General features: G+C 48.4%; 1 protein-coding gene across 1 annotated transcript in view; it reads left to right on the top strand.

The window, feature by feature from the left end:
• The first annotated feature begins 2,252 nt into the window (after positions 1-2,252).
• Positions 2,253-15,680, top strand: part of SGK3 (serum/glucocorticoid regulated kinase family member 3) — a 118,696-nt gene continuing 105,268 nt past the window's right edge. Inside the window, exon 1 of the mRNA XM_056522066.1 lies at positions 2,253-2,301. The gene's annotated coding sequence lies outside the window, so the exon portion shown is untranslated. The remainder of the gene's footprint in view (positions 2,302-15,680) is intronic.

Below are 15,680 nucleotides of genomic sequence, written 5' to 3' on the forward strand. Positions count from 1 at the left end.
TGATGTATGCAGCGACTCGCACGTCCCTGTGTGTCTGCAAATAGCTACGAGCAGACAAAGCAGGCACAGCAGGAGGCACGCTATAGGGTCTGCGGCAGCCCTCTGTGTGCATTGAGGTTTGGAGGTGGGGCCAACACGCTGACGTCACTGTGATGTATGGACCCACCTTTATACTTCACTGCACATACAAGGCTGCCGCAGGTAGCCCTGTGTGTCAGCTCATAGGAGAATACACAGCGTAAATCCGGCATTAAATATGTGCGGGATACTGTACATGTGAATACACTCTTAGGGTCTATTCACACGTACAGTATTCTGCGCAGATTTGATGCGCAGGATTTCAAGCTGTTTAGTCATTCTGTTTACATTGAAATCTGCAGAAGAAAATCCTGCGCATCAAATCTGCACAAAATACTGTATGTGTGAATAGACCATTAATGTGACCTATAATGGGAACAATTCCATTGCAAAACCAACTGAAATGTTTGATGGGAAAAGAAAAAAAAAACACACTATAACCTGGTTGCATAAGTGAGCACACCCTAAAGTAATACTTTGTTGAAGCCCCTTTTGATTTTATTATAACTATTCTTTGGGTAGGAGTCTATTAGCATGGCACATCTTGATGTGGCAATTTTTGCCCACTCTTCCTTGAAAAAGCGCTCCAAAGTTACTCCTCAGCTTTCTAATGAACACCTGAAGATTTTCTGTCAAAATTACCTGGTATTTGGAACTGTTCATCATTCCCTCCACCCTGACCAAGGCCCCGGTTCCAGCTGCTGGAAAACAGCCCCAAAGCATGACACTGTCACCAGCATGCCTCATTGTGCGTATAGTTGAGGAGATTTATCAAAAACTTTGCAGAGGAAAAGCAGTTGCCCATAGCAACCAATTAAACTGCTTCTTTAAACCCTTAAAGGACCAAGCCCATTTTGGCCTTAACCCCTTAAGGACTCAGCCCATTTGGACCTTATTTTTACGTTTTCGTTTTTTCCTCCTCCCCTTCAAAAAATCATAACTCTTTTATATTTTCATCCACAGACTAGTATGAGGGCTTGTTTTTTGCGCGATCAGTTATCCGTTGTAATGCCATCACTCACTTTACCATAAAATGTATGGCGCAACCAAAAAAATACTATTTGTGTGGGGAAATTAAAAAGAAAACCGCAATTTTGCTAATTTTGGAAGGTTTTGTTTTCACGCCGTACAATTTATGGTAAAAGTGACATGTGTTTTTTATTCTCCGGGTCAATACGATTAAAATGATACCCATGATTATACACTTTTCTATTACTGTTGCGCATAAATAAAATCGCAAACTTTTTAACCAAATTAGCACGTTTAAAATCCCCCTATTTTGAAGAACTATAACTTTTTCATTTTTCCGTATAAGCGGTGGTATGAGGGCTCATTTTTTGCACCGTGATTTGTACTTTTTATTAATACCATGTTTGCTTATACAAAACTTTTATTACATTTTTTATTAATTTTTTTGGAATAAAATGTTATAAAAAAGCAGCTATTTGGGATTTTTTTTTTCCGTTCACGCCGTTCACCGTACAGGATCATTTGCATTTTATTTTAATAGTTCGGATATTTATGCACGCGGTGATACCAAATATGTATATAAAATACATTTAATATTTTTTACTTTTATTTTTACACTTTAATAGTCCCCATAGGGGACTATTTAAAGCAATCACTCGATTGCTAATCCTGTTCAGTGCTATGTATAGGACATAGCACTGATCAGGGTTACCCGTGATCTTCTGCTCTGGTCTGCGGGAAGGCAGATCAGAGCAGAAGACTCCCGGAAGGCAGCGGAGCAAGGTGAGGGGACCTCCGTCTGCCGTGCAGGATGATCGGATCGCCGCGGCAGCGCTGCGGGCAATCCGATCATCCTGTTAAGTGAACGCAATGCTGCAGATGCCGTGATCGGTATTGATCACGGCATCTGAGGGGTTAATGGCGGACATCCGCGGGATCGGGGGTGTCCGCCATTACCGGCGGGTCCCTGGCTGTGATCCACAGCCGGGACCTGCCGCGCATGATGCCGGCATCGCTCCGATGCCCGCGGTTATGCTCAGGACGTAAATGTACGTCCTGGTGCGTTAAGTACCACGTCACCAGGACGTACATTTACGTCCTGCGTCGTTAAGGGGTTAAGGACCAGGCCAATTTTATTTTTGCATTTTTTGTTTTTTCCTCGTCGCCTTCTAAAAATCATAATTCTTTTATATTTCCATCCACAGACCCATCCACAGACCAGAGCGGAAAACCCAGGGGTGACGGATGGAGCAGGTAAGGGGACCTCCGGCCGCCATGTTGGTAGATGGGATCCCCGCTGCAACGCAGCAGGCAATCCAATCATCCATTTAAAGGCAGCATTGCTGCAGATGCCGTGATCTGTATTGATCACGGCATCTGAGAGGTTTATTGGTGGACATCAGCGTGATTGCTGATGTCTGCCATTACCGGCGGGTCCCTGGCTGCTGACAGAAGCCGGGACCTGCCGTGCATGTGGCAAACACTAGTCCGGTGCTCGCGTATGTGTGATGTCCCAGTACAGGACATGGTCCTGTACTACCCTTAGGCCCTGTCAGGTTGAGTCCCTCAGTGACCTGGGGGCTCCCCTGCAAGGTCTCCCCCTTGTTGGTTTTATAAAGGTGTGTGTGTCACTTTAATGCCAAGACAGAATCGTTAATTTCTGACGATAATTTGTTTTCCCTTAGTCCTAACAGTAGCACAGATGGGGTATTCCACCCCCCGCGAACTGGTTAGGACAGATGGAAGTTTTATTGAACCTAATTAAACAATCAGTGAAAACACACCCACAACACCCTGTATAAGTAAGAGGGTCACCCTCTGTCCCATTGTGTAGTAACAAGAAGAACTAAAAGCAAAGAATAGAAAAAAATAACTTAATTAGGGAGGGAAAGTTGTGCTACTGTTAGGACTAAGGGAAAACAAATTATCGTTAGAAATTAACGATTCCCTTACGTCCTAACCAGTAGCACAGATGGGGAAATGGCAAGCAGAAATCCTATGAGGGAGGGCTCTCATGCCTGACGGCAGATAATACTGTCCGTCCAAATGAGGAGAAATCGGCCAATCTACTGTCAAGTCTGTAGTGGGTGATAAATGTGGAGAGTGAACTCCAGGATGCAGCTTTGCATATATGTTCCAAGGGAACAAGACTCCTTTCCGCAAAGGAGGTAGATACAGACCTGGTGGAATGAGCTTTTACAAACTCAGGAGGCTCCTTACCTTGGGATACCATGGCAATACGAATGGCATCCTTTACCCATCTGCTGATGGAGGGCTTTGAAGCTTTAAGACCTCTCTTGGGTCCTGAAAAGAGAATTAGCAGATTTTCATCCTTCCTAAACTCCAAAGATCTTCTTATATAGATCTGGAGGCATCTCGAGATATCTAGGCAAAGAAGAGCCCTATCTTCATTGGAGGATGGAGGAGGAGAAAATACTGGCAGGGATATAACTTGATTAATATTTTGGAATGATGGAACTTTAGGTATAAAGGATGGCATAAATCTGAGTAACACTCGATCTGGCAAAAATTTAGTATATGGTTCAAGAGCCGAGAGCGCTTGAAGTTCCCCAATCCTCTTGGCTGATGTGATTGCCAGTAAAAAAGTTATTTTAATGGTAACAAATTTCATATCCACCTCCTCCAAGGGCTCAAAGGGGGGAGATGCCAACCCCTTGAGCACCACCGATAAGTCCCATGCTGGGACAGGTTGTATAATTGTAGGTTTTAACCTTGAGGATCCCCTCAAGAATGTTTTGACTAGTGGGTCTTGAGACAATGGTTTATTGAGAAAGGCAGAGATGGCTGATACCTGAACTCTGAGTGTGGATGGAGATAGATTCTTGTCTAATCCCTCCTGGAGAAAGTTGAGGATTGTGGCAACAGCTGGATTCTGTCCAGGTAGTTGTTTCTTGGAGCACCAAGACTGAAAAGTTGTCCAAATTCTTTTATAGGCTCTGTTAGTGGACTCCGCTCTGGAATGCGAGAGGGTATTCAAGACCGCACTAGAAAGTGTCTAGATGTGGAAGGGACTGGTCAACCTCCAGGCTGTCAGGTTGAACATTTGAAGATTTGAGCAGCTGTGAATGTCCCCCGTCACTAGTGCTTGCTCTGAGGGAAGCCTCCAGAATTGTCCCCGACTCATTTGCAAGAGTTGGGTATACCAAGCTCTCTTGGGCCAAAATGGAATTATGGCTATGACAGAGGCTTGGTCCTGCCTGATTTTCATCAATACCCTTTGGATCAAGGAAATTGGAGGGAAGATGTAGGCCAGCCTGAACCTCCATGGGATTGAGAGGGCATCGATTGCTACTGGGTTGTCTTCCCTGTACAGGGAGCAAAATCTCACCACTTTGGTGTTGAACCTCGTTGCCATAAGATCTATTTCCCCACCTGAGTGTTATTTGTTTGAATATCTCTGGATGGAGAGACTATTCTCCAGTTGAAAGTCCTCTGCTCAGGCGGTCGGCGATCACATTGAGAGATCCTTGAATGTGAACTGCCGACAGATGGGTTAGGTTCCTCTCTGCCCAATCCAAGATCAGACCCACCTCTCTGAGGAGGCTTTGTGATCGAGTGCCTCCCTGCTTGTTGATGTACAATACAGCCGTCATGCTGTCGGATTGGATCTTTACTGCTTTCCCTTGAAGATGAGAAGCAAAATGGACGAGTGCTAATCTGATGGCTCGAATCTCGAGGAGATTGGAGGTTAACCCTCTCTCCTGTGGAGACCAAGATCCCCGCACTGTCAGATCCAAGAGATGCGCTCCCCAACCTACAAGGGACGCATCGGTGGTAAGTATGATCCAAGAGGGTTGGATCATTGACTTGCCGTCCTCTAGGTGAGACCACCATCTGAGAGAGGACCGGACTCGATAAGACAGGGAGTGGCAGTTGTTTAGGCCCGAGGGCCTGAGATTCCATGTGGCGAGCACCTCTGATTGAAGAGGGCGTAGATGCCAAAGAGCCCAAGGAACCGCATCCACGGTCCCAACATCCGCATGAGAGTGCGAATGGATACTCTCCGGGGTACAGAGAGAAAAAGGGCCGATTCTTGAACCCGAGATTTCCTCTCGGGAGAGAGGTAAAGTGTCATGGAGATTGAGTCGACTATGAAGCCGAGGAACCTCACTGAGGTCGTTGGGAGGAAATTGGATTTGGCCCAATTGACTATCCACCCTAATTGGTGAAGGAAGGATACTGCTAGTTGCAGATGTTGGGACAGGATCGCAGAAGAAGGAGCTCTGAGGAGCCAATCGTCTAGGTAGGGAACAATGCTGAGCCCCTGTGTTACGCCGAGCGCTCCGGGTCCCTGCTCCTCCCCGAAGCGCTCGCGGCGTTTCTCTCCCTGCAGCGCCCCGGTCAGACCCGCTGACCGGGAGCGCTGCACTGACATGGCCGGCGGGGATGCGATTCGCATAGCGGGACGCGCCCGCCCGCGAATCGCATCCCAGGTCACTTACCTGTCCCGATCCCCGGCTGTCATGCTCTGGCGCGCGCGGCTCCGCTCTCTAGGGCGCGCGCGCGCCAGCGCTCTGAGATTTAAAGGGCCAGTGCACCAATGATGGTGCCTGGCCCAATCACCCTGATTAGCTTGCACCTGTTCCTTGCCCTACTTATACCTCACTTCCCCTGCACTCCCTTGCCGGATCTTGTTGCCTTGTGCCTTGAAAAAGCTTTACTGTGTTACCCATACTGTGTTCCAGACCTCCTGCTATTCCACCATTGACTACGAACCTTGCCGCCTGTCCCGACCTTCTGCTACGTCTGACCTTGCTCTTGTCTACTCCCTTGTACCGCGCTTATCTCAGCAGTCAGAGAGGTTGAGCCGTTGCCAGTGGATACGACCTGGTTGCTACCGCCGCTGCAAGACCATCCCGCTTTGCGGCGGGCTCTGGTGAATACCAGTAGCAACTTAGAACCGGTCCACTGACACGGTCCACGCCAATCCCTCTCTGGCACAGAGGATCCACCTCCAGCCTGCCGAATCGTGACAGTAGATCCGGCCATGGATCCCGCTGAGGTTCCCCTGCCAGTTGTCTCTGACCTCACCACGGTGGTCGCCCAGCAATCCCGACAGATTGCCCATCTAAGTCACCAGCTGTCGGAAGTGTCCACCATGGTACAGCAACTTCAGTCGCAGCTACAGCATCTGCAACAGCAGCTACCATCTCCTCCAACAGCTCCTGCACCTCCTCCGCAGCGAGTGGCCGCTCCTAACCTCCGCTTGTCCCTGCCGGACAAATTTGATGGGGACTCTAGACTCTGCCGTGGTTTTCTGTCACAATGTTCCCTTCATTTAGAGATGTTGTCGGACCAATTTCATACAGAACGGTCGAAGGTGGCTTTCGTGGTCAGTCTCCTGTCTGGGAAGGCTTTGTCTTGGGCCACACCGCTCTGGGACTGCGATGACCCTGTCACCGCCTCTGTACACTCCTTCTTCTCTGAGGTTCGCAGTGTCTTCGAGGAACCAGCCCGAGCTTCTTCTGCCGAGACTGCCCTGCTGAACCTGGTCCAGGGTAATTCTTCAGTAGGCGAGTACGCCATCCGATTTCGTACTCTCGCTTCCGAATTATCTTGGAACAACGAGGCTCTCTGCGCGACCTTTAAAAAAGGCCTATCCAGTAACATCAAAGATGTGCTGGCCGCACGAGAGATTCCTGCCAACCTGCATGAACTTATCCATTTGGCCACCCGCATTGACATGCGTTTTTCGGAAAGACACCAGGAACTCCGCCAGGAAAAAGACCTTAATCCCTGGGCACCTCTCTCTCGGTATCCCTTGCAATCTACCCCTGTGCCTCCCGCCGAGGAGCCTATGCAAGTAGATCGGTCTCGCCTGACTATTGAAGAGAGGTCTCGCCGTAGGGACAAAAATCTATGTCTGTACTGCGCTAGTACCGAACATTTCTTGGTAAATTGCCCTATTCGTCCTCCACGTCTGGAAAATGCCCGCACGCAACCTGCTCATGTGGGCCTGGCGTCTCTGGGTACGGAGTCTGCTTCTCCATCTCTCTCTGTGCCCGTACGGATTTCTCCTTCTGCCAACTCCTCCTTCTCTGCTGTGGCCGTCTTGGACTCTGGTTCTTCTGGAAATTTTATTCTGGCCTCTTTGCTTGATACGTACTGCATCCCGGTGACCCGTCTCATCAAGCCGCTCTATATTTCTTCGGTCAACGGGGTCAAGCTGCACTGCACTGTGCGTTATCGCACAGTGCCCCTGCTTATGAACATTGGACCGCATCTCGAGGAAATTGAATTTTTGGTTTTGCCCGGCTGTACCTCTGAAATCCTCCTCGGTCTGCCATGGCTCCAGCACCATTATCCCACCCTTGACTGGACCACCGGGGAGATCAAGAATTGGGGTCCTGCTTGACGCAAGGAGTGCCTCACGTCTGCTCCCAGCCCCGTCTGTCGGTCCTCAGTGTCTCCTCCTGTGCCTGGTCTCCCCAAGGCCTGTCAGGACTGTGCCGTGCTCCCTCATAGTCCCCGTCCTGGTAACACTCTGCCCCGTGCCAAGCCTCACCCTCTGCCCCCCCTCCCCATTCCCACTCCTTCTGACCGGTCTGCCATTCATGTTTATACCCAGGACTTCACTGTCCCCCAGAAGGAGACTCTACAATCTCTCCCGATGTCCTCGTCCTCTGTGGAGCGACATCCCGACAAAAAGAGGGGGAGACCTAAGGGGGGGGTACTGTTACGCCGAGCGCTCCGGGTCCCTACTCCTCCCCGAAGCGCTCGCAGCGTTTCTCTCCCTGCAGCGCCCCGGTCAGACCCGCTGACCGGGAGCGCTGCACTGACATGGCCGGCGGGGATGCGATTCGCATAGCGGGACGCGCCCGCCCGCGAATCGCATCCCAGGTCACTTACCTGTCCCGATCCCCGGCTGTCATGCTCTGGCGCGCGCGGCTCCGCCCTCTAGGGCGCGCGCGCGCCAGCGCTCTGAGATTTAAAGGGCCAGTGCACCAATGATGGTGCCTGGCCCAATCACCCTGATTAGCTTGCACCTGTTCCTTGCCCTACTTATACCTCACTTCCCCTGCACTCCCTTGCCGGAACTTGTTGCCTTGTGCCTTGAGAAAGCTTTACTGTGTTACCCATACTGTGTTCCAGACCTCCTGCTATTCCACCATTGACTACGAACCTTGCCGCCTGTCCCGACCTTCTGCTACGTCTGACCTTGCTCTTGTCTACTCCCTTGTACCGCGCTTATCTCAGCAGTCAGAGAGGTTGAGCCGTTGCCAGTGGATATGACCTGGTTGCTACCGCCGCTGCAAGACCATCCCGCTTTGCGGCGGGCTCTGGTGAATACCAGTAGCAACTTAGAACCGGTCCACTGACACGGTCCACGCCAATCCCTCTCTGGCACAGAGGATCCTCCTCCAGCCTGCCGAATCGTGACACCCTGGAGCCTTAGAGCGGCAAATACCGCTACCACCACTTTGGTAAATGTGTGTGGGGCCGAAGAAATTCCAAACGGGAGGGCTACAAGCTGGAGATGTTTTAGAACTCCCCCTACCTGAACTGCGATCCTTAGATACTTTCTGGATACCGGATGAATAGGAATATGAAGGTAAGCATCCTTTAGATCCAGAGTAGCCAGGTAATCCCTTGGCGAGATGAGGTTGACCACAGATTGAATAGTTTCCATACGAAAGCGTTTGTGCTTTACGTACTGATTGATATATCTCAGATCTATAATCATCCGCCAGTCTCCTGTTACCTTGGGAACTAGGAAGACTGGAGAATAAATTCCTGACCCCCGCTCTGCAAGAGGGACTTCCTCTAAGGCATTCTTCTGGATGTATTCCAGAATGTAAGTTTCTAGCGCCCCCTGTTTGATTGGTGAAAGAACTCTTGTCTCCACATAATTGGATGGGGGAATTGATTCGAGGTCTATCGAATAACCATCCGAGATTAATCTCAGGACCCAAGGGTCTTGAATGTGGAGGGACCAGGCGCTTAAAAAATGGTGAAGACGACCACCAACTGGAATCTGGGGGGCAGGATGGGAAACTGGAAAGGTCACCTCGGCAAGGAACCCAGAGCTTCGTAGAAGCCCGCAGTCAGAGCTTTCTGTTGTCTTTGGGGCCACGGGAGCGTTTTCCGCCCCGGCGTTGATTACCCCAGTCTCTCTGAGGCTTAGGCTGGGGGGCTGATCCGCCCCCAGAACGCCGCCCCCGACCACGAAAGGAGGAATAAGGAAGGGACCTGCCTTTCTTGTCAGAAAGTCCCTCCATAATGCGGTCCAACTCAGCTCCGAAAAGAATGCCGGGTTCGTAAGGCAGAGCACATAAGGTGTTCTTGGAAGAGTTGTCGACCTTCCAAGGTTTTAACCACAGAGGACGTCGTCCAGCGGAAGCCAGGGCCCTAGACTTGGAGGCCAACTTAAGATGCTGGGTGGAAGCATCGCACAAAAAATCAACGGCCAGATTGGTCGTCTTGAAGGATGAAAGAATTTCATCCCTAGGAACCCCCTGGTCCAAATCCGACTGGATGTTAGAAAGGCGGGTATTTAAAAAGTTTGCTACCTCTGAGCAAGCTATCGCCACTGATGCAGACGCAGAAGCATAGGAGCACCTCATGGCACAGTCAGCCTTCCGATCCATTGGATCCTGCAAGGAAGACCCATCCTCAGCAGGTACTACTGTCCTCTTAGACAGTTTGGCAACTGCCATATCAACCTTAGGGACCGGGCCCCAGGAGGAAAGCTGAGATTCCTGTATAGGAAACATGGTCTTAAATCTTTTGGTTAAGACCGGACCCTTTTCTGTTTTTTTCCATTCCGTTCTAAGTACGGACAGAAGGGTATCATCCGCTTTAAAGACCCTAGGTCCCTTAGAGGCGGAGGTAGAGGCTTCCCCGGGATCAACATCCTGGTCCCCCGACCGGATGGATCTCAGAAGACGCTGGGTCTTTTCCAGCGAAAAGAAATAGGAGGCAGCGACCTCCTCATCCGAAGAGGAGGACTTGGAATCTTCTCTCTCTTGATCCACAGACGTCTCCATTCTGGGAGGTGAAGAAGGTCTGGCGCGTTTCTGAGAGACAACGCGTTTCAGCTCCTCAATAGAGGCTTGCATGGCCGACATGTTAGAGGAGACCCACACATACATATCTTGGACTGTAGGTTCAGTCTGGTGGGAAGGTAGAGACTTAGCCCTACAAGGAGGGCACCTGGAAAATTCATAATTATCCTCAAGGGGAATATTGCAGTCATGGCAAGAAAGGTGCTTGCGCTTGGCGGATCTTTTTGCCAAGCCTTCACGATCCCCTGAGCCTTCGGTCGACATATCTAGATAAATATGAGAGGAGGATTAGATAATGTAGTGGCAAGAAAAAAATTGCGGCTAGCTAGAATATAATTTAAAATACCCAAAGTTCTCAGCAAGAGACCAGGTAAGTGATAGAGATAGAGAAACAGGAAAAAAAGGAACCCTAAGTTAGAGGGTTATAGAAAGAGGCTCCCCGCTCGGTTTTCGCCGCATTATGGATAGTAAAACGGCACAAAAACCGAGCCGGGGAGTGAAGAGAGAAACAGGAAGTGACGTCAGACGCCGCTGACGCACTTCCGGCCGGGGCCGCGGTTGGAGTCGCGGCTCCGGGAGTACAGAAGCAGATGGGCGCAAAACATGCCCAACTTTGCAAGTAAGAAAGAACCCCCCCCCTACTAATATAACAGGAGTAAGGGGGTCACCATCTGTCCCACTGTCCGGGAGGACAGAAAATAACACAATGGGACAGAGGGTGACCCTCTTACTTATACAGGGTGTTGTGGGTGTGTTTTCACTGATTGTTTAATTAGGTTCAATAAAACTTCCATCTGTCCTAACCAGTTCGCGGGGGGTGGAATACCCCATCTGTGCTACTGGTTAGGACGTAAGGGAATCCCTATGTATAGGTAGTATAGAGGATCTGTGGGAGGTCTCAAGGACCTGTGAGTAAGTCTGTCACATTTTATGTTATGCAGTCACATGATTTGTTGTCACATGTTCTCCCAGAGAGCACCAGCTTAACCTATGACCCGCGGCTTGACCAATGGGCTTTAGTCCAGCCCCCCACTATATAAAGGGGCGGCCATTACAATGTTCTCTCTTCCTTTACTGAGAACCAGCCAGTACAGATGTCTCAGTGCAAGTGATCAGCATCTGGATGACCCCAAAAGCTACAGTCATTCCAGTAAGTCTCAAGTCTATGTCTGCTGTCACTACAAGTCAAGTCTAATTTTAAGTCAAGTTAACTACAAGTATATTGGTCCAGCAAGCTGCAAGGTGCTCTGGGTCCGGGCCACCTCTCTGGGAATTCTGGCCTTAGCTGTGAAGATAATTACACAAGTCTTCTACTCAGTAAAGCCTCTGTTTGACCATAACTGGTTGTGGACTCTCATTTCACTTCTAGCAATTGGGATTGCGGAGAATCTGGGTAGGTGGTGTTCCGGAACCCGAAAACCACACTGGCGTCACGAACACTAGGGGATAATACCATCCAGCCCCCAGGGTTAATTCCATCTGATCCCACCACTCACACCGCTACATCTGTGGTTCAGACAGTTCACCTGGTGTTCCACCACATATGTACATGACGTAAATGTACATCATGGTGCGCTAAGCCCCACTGCATCATGATGTACATTTACGTCCATTGTCGTTAAATAGTTAATTTTTAAAAATGCCTCAGAAAAATGAAGGAAGTGATCAGCTTTTAACTTTGCAAGGAAATCAATTTTAAGAGGCATGACAAACATTTCCTTATTTTGTCCACTTGGGGGCACTGTGGTAGTAGATATTACTCAGATCAAAAACATGAGTATTTCTTTGTTGCGATTTCTTGCTAGTTAACCTCTTCAGGACATAGGGCGTATGGATACGCCCTGCATCCCGAGTCCTTAAGGACCGAGGGCGTATCCATACGCCCGTGGGAATTCCGGCCCCCACCGCTAGCCGGTTGGGGACCGGAGCCGGATGCCTGCTGAAATCGTTCAGCAGGCATCCCGGCATATCGCCCAGGGGGGTCATTATGCCCCCCCATGTCGGCGATCGCCGCAGATCGCTGGACAATTCAGTCCAGCGATCTGCGGCGATTCCGGGTCAATCGGGTCTCCAGTGACCCGATGACCCGGAATTACTGGCTGTTCGGGGCCGTCTCTGACGGCCCCGAACAGCCAGAGCCTGCAGGGGTGAGGTGGCACTGGTGCCATCTCACAATCGCCCTGATTCGTCGGCCGGATTACCGGCCGACCAATCAGGGCGCCTGCTGCGGGTGTCACTCCCGCACCCGCTCCGCCCCTCTTCTGGAGGGCGTGAGCGGGTGCGGGACGTGCACCCCGGGTGCTGGGGACCCCGATCCCCGGCGTTAATGTTGGGATCGGGGCCCCAGGAGCAGCGGCGGCGGCGGGACTGACCTGCAGCGTCTGGATCGTTGGAGGTGAGTGACAGCCTCCTGCTGTTGCTTAGCAACAGCTCCCAGCATGCAAAAAGGGCATGCTGGGAGCTGTAGTTATGCAACAGCAGGAGGCAGACCACCACAACTCCCAGCATTCCCTTCTGGGCATGCTGGGACTTATGGTTTTGCAACAGCTAGAGGCACATTCTTTCTATGGAAAAGTGTACCTTCAGCTGTTGTATAACTACAACTCCCAGCTTGCACAAACAGCTAAAGTGCATGCTGGGAGTTGTAGTGGTGCATCTGCTGGTTGCATAACTACAACTCCCAGCATGCCCGTTGGCTGTCGGTGACTGCTGAGAGTTGTAGTTTTGCAACAGCTGAAGGCACACTGGTTGTGAAACTCAGAGTTTTTTTTTACCTAACTCAGTGTTTCACGACCGGTATGCCTCCAGCTGTTGCAAACTACAACTCTCAGCAGTCACCGTACACCATGCACCGTACATGCTGGGAGTTGTAGTTTTGCAACAGCTGGAGGCACACTACACTACACTAACACAAAAAATAAAATAAAAAGTAAAAAACACTACGTATACACATACCCCTATACAGCCCCCCTCCCCTCCCCAATAAAAATGAAAAACATCTGGTACGCCACTGTTTCCAAAACGGAGCCTCCAGCTGTTGCAAAACAACTCCCAGTATTGTCGGACAGCCGTTGACTGTCCAGGCATGCTGGGAGTTTTGCAACAGCTGGAGGCACCCTGTTTTGGAATCACTGGCGTAGAATACCCCTATGTCCACCCCTATGCAAGTCCCTAATTTAGGCCTCAAATGCGCATGGCGCTCTCACTTTGGAGCCCTGTCGTATTTCAAGGCAACAGTTTAGGGCCACATATGGGGTATCGCCGTACTCGGGAGAAATTGTGTTACAAATTTTGGGGGGTATTTTCTGCTTTTACCCTTTTTAAAAATGTAAAATTTTTGGGAAAACAAGCATTTTAGGTAAAAAAAATTTTTTTTTTTTACATATGCAAAAGTCGTGAAACACCTGTGGCGTATAAAGGTTCACTTAACCCCTTGTTACGTTCCCCGAGGGGTCTAGTTTCCAAAATGGTATGCCATGTGGGGTTTTTTTTGCTGTCCTGGCACCATAGGGGCTTCCTAAATGCGGCATGCCCCCAGAGTAAAATTTGCTTTCAAAAAGCCAAATGTGACTCCTTCTCTTCTGAGACCTGTAGTGCACCAGCAGAGCACTTTTCACCCCCATATGGGGTGTTTTCTGAATCGGGAGAAATTGGGCTTCAATTTTTTAGGGGTATTTTCTGCTATTACCCTTTTTAAAAATAAAAAAAATTTGGGAAAATAAGCATTTTAGGTAAAAATTTTAATATTTTTTTTACATTTGCAAAAGTCGTGAAACACCTGTGGGGTATTAAGGTTCACTTTATCCCATGTTACATTCCCCGAGGGGTCTAGTTTCCAAAATGGTATGCCATGTGTTTTTTTTTTGCTGTTCTGGCACCATAAGGGCTTCCTAAAGGTAACATGCCCCCCAAAAACCATTTCAGAAAAACGTACTCTCCAAAATCCCCTTGTCGCTCCTTCCCTTCTGAGCCCTCTACTGCGCCCGCCGAACACTTTACATAGACATATGAGGTATGTGCTTACTCGAGAGAAATTGGGCTACAAATACAAGTAAAAATTTTGTCCTTTTACCCCTTGTAAAAATTCAAAAATTGGGTCTACAAGAACATGTAAGTGTAAAAAATGAAGATTGTGAATTTTCTCCTTCACTTTGCTGCTATTCGTGTGAAACACCTAAAGGGTTAAAACGCTGACTGAATGTCAATTTTAATACTTTGGGGGGTGTAGTTTTTGTAATGGGGTCATTTATGGGGTATTTCTAATATGAAGACCCTTAAAATCCACTTCAAACCTGAACTGGTCCCTGAAAAATACTGAGTTTGTAAATTTTGTGAAAAATTGGAAAATTGCTGCTGACCGTTGAAGCCCTCTGGTGTCTTCCAAAAGTAAAAACACGTCAATTTTATGATGCAAACATAAAGTAGACATATTGTATATGTGAACCAAAAAAAATGTATTCGTAATATCCATTTTCCTTACAAGCAGAGAGCTTCAAAGTTAGAAAAATGCAAAATTTTCAAATTTTTCATCAAATTTACAGATTTTTCACCAAGAAAGGATGCAAGTATCGACAAAAATTTACCACTATGTTAAAGTGGAATATGTCACGAAAAAACAATCTCGGAATCAGAATGATAACTAAAAGCATTCCAGAGTTATTAATGTTTAAAGTGACAGTGGTCAGATGTGCAAAAAACGCTCCGGTCCTTAAGGCCAAAATGGGCTCCGTCCTGAAGGGGTTAAAGGGGTGCTCCCCTGGAAAACATGTATTTTTTATTTTTTTTTTTAAATCAACTGGTGCCAGAAAGTTGTAAGTGACTTCTATTAAAACATCGTAATCCTTCTTTGACTTATAAGCTTCTGTATGCTCTTTTCTTTTCTTTTTGAATTTCCTTTCTGTCTGACCACAGGGACCTATGCTGACACCTCTGTCCATTTTAAACTGTTCAGAGTAGGAGCAAATCCCCATAGCAAACCTATCCTGCTCTGGACAGTTCTAAAATGGACAGAGGTGTCAGCAGAGAGCACTGTGGTCAGACAGAAAGGAAATTCAAAAAGAAAAGAACTTCTTGTGGAGAATACAGAAGCTTATAATACTAGAAGGATTAAGATGTTTTAATAGAAGTAATTTACAAATCTGTTTAACTTTCTGGCACCAGTTGATGTGAAAAAAATGCTTTCCAGTGGAGTACCCCTTTAAGCCTTTAAGATCAAATACTTTTATCAATGGTTTGACATAAACTGTATGTGAATAAACACACTAATACTCCATAAGCACTAAGCTTCTTGTGGTCATTGAGAAAAGTAAATATAATTTCAATATTCTATACTCACAGGGGGAGATTTATCCGATCATCCATTTAAACGCCACATATCCGCAGATGCCATGATCTGTATTGATCACAGCATCTGAGGTGTTAATGGCGGACATCAGTGTGATTGCTGATGTTCGCCATTACCGGTGGATCCCTGGTTGCTGACAGCGGCGGGGACCTGCCGTTCATGTGGCAAACGCTAGTCCGGTGCTCGCGTATGTACATGATGTAAGTGTACGTCATGGTGCATTAAGTCCCACTGCATCATGATGTACATTACTTTTTTTTTTT

Source organism: Hyla sarda, chromosome 5 (assembly GCF_029499605.1).
Source record: "Hyla sarda isolate aHylSar1 chromosome 5, aHylSar1.hap1, whole genome shotgun sequence".
In the NCBI taxonomy this organism is placed as follows: Eukaryota; Metazoa; Chordata; class Amphibia; order Anura; family Hylidae; genus Hyla; species Hyla sarda.